This window comes from Octodon degus, unplaced genomic scaffold, assembly GCF_000260255.1.
Source record: "Octodon degus isolate 3935 unplaced genomic scaffold, OctDeg1.0 scaffold00126, whole genome shotgun sequence".
In the NCBI taxonomy this organism is placed as follows: Eukaryota; Metazoa; Chordata; class Mammalia; order Rodentia; family Octodontidae; genus Octodon; species Octodon degus.
Window position 1 is genome coordinate 6,578,817 of NW_004524702.1, and position 1,575 is coordinate 6,580,391.

At 45.1% G+C, this 1,575-nt stretch overlaps 1 protein-coding gene across 1 annotated transcript in view; it reads left to right on the forward strand.

The window, feature by feature from the left end:
* Yeats2 (YEATS domain containing 2) overlaps window positions 1-1,575 on the forward strand; it is a 105,469-nt gene that overhangs the window by 29,583 nt on the left and 74,311 nt on the right. The window lies entirely within an intron of this gene.

Here is a 1,575-nt window from a genome sequence, read left to right on the forward strand (position 1 = left end):
CCGCGGTCCCTGGGCTTTGCTAAGCTTGTTCTAAGTAGGTGCTTTAGACCACTGAGCCATCTCACCAGCCCCTACAACGGCATTTTGGCCTGGATTTGGACTCTTAGCTACTAGTCCACCAGCCGCCGCAGCCGCCCGAGGAAGGCGATACTGCTTGTCCTCAGCATCTTTTAAACTGTTTCTTTTTTTTTTTTAAAGACCAGGATCCATCAATACCTGCAGGTTATTTTTAGTAGTTGGTTCCTTTTTTTTTTTCCTCACTCCCTGTGTCTGTGTCTGCCTGTCTGCCTGTCTGCCTGTCTGTCTGTCTGTCTGTCTGCCTGTCTATCTATCTGGATCAAACCCAGGGTTTTCAGCCTGAGCTGGATCCTCAGTCCTTTTTGTTTTTTGAGACAGTCACTCTGAGTGACTAAGTTGCTAGGTGGGGTTCGAACTTGTGCTCTTCCCCCCTTGGCCTCCCGTAATGCCCGTTAGAGTCTGTATTCATTTCCCAGGGCTCCCACAAGCGTGGTGATTGAGAACAACAGGAACTTGCTACCTCACGGCTCTGGTGGCTGGAAGTCCAAAATAAAAGTCAGTGGCTCAGTGTGCCCTTGAGGCTCTGGAGAAGAATCCTCTTACCTTTCCCTATCTGCTGCCTTGCTGGGACTTTGCCTCCAACTTTATATGAGTATTTTCCTTCTGTATGTCTTTTCTGACTCTTTTTGTGTCTTTTAAGGATGTCTTGGATTAGGGTTTACCCCTGTCCAATATGACTTCATTTTTACATGTGGAATTCGCCCATACCTTTGGTGCTAGGGACTGAACCCAAGAGCTCACACATCTCAGCACAGGCTCTACCACGCAGCAGCCCCTGCCCCTTGGCCTGTTACTGAATAAAGTCTGTCATAGATGCAGGGTGGGCATGAATTTTGGAAGGACCCTGTTCAGTCCCAGATTCTGTTGTTTTGTGTTGTGTAGCTCAGTGTGCAGTTCAGGGAAAAGACCTGCAGCGCTAGCGTGTGTGTGATTGTAGGAGTTGTAGGCGGCTGGGCTGTTTGGAGAACTGGTTATTCGGTGAATGTTTTATTGCCGTGCCAGTAGCAGCTCTGATGTGCAGTTCAGTGTTCTAGAAGTGTACCGGTTTCATGTGGTGATGAGCATTTATTCAGGGTATTGAGGTATCCTTCAGTGTTATGATCAGCTTTTTATTTTTAGTTTGCAGTAACAAAACGTGAGAAACCTTTATTATTGAATTTATTAAATATGTACTAAATTATGGAATTTATTTCTTTATTAAGAAACCTTAATTATTGAAAATTAAAAACTTTATTGCTTTTTTGCTTTTAAACACAGGTCCTTGGCCTTTTCACCAGAACAGTTTTAATACAGTTTTCTTTTAATTTTTAATACAGTTTTAAAAGGCAGGCTTCCTAGGAACGTAACTACAGTGTATGTGCAGTGCGTAAAGTAGATACGTCAGATTTTGGCTGAGAGGGATTAAGATATAGCAGAGTGCCCCAGCCCCTCAGCCTAGCACGTGGGGAGCCCTTGTGCATGCATGCTCGGTGCCTGGAAGGCTTTCACCTTCCACCT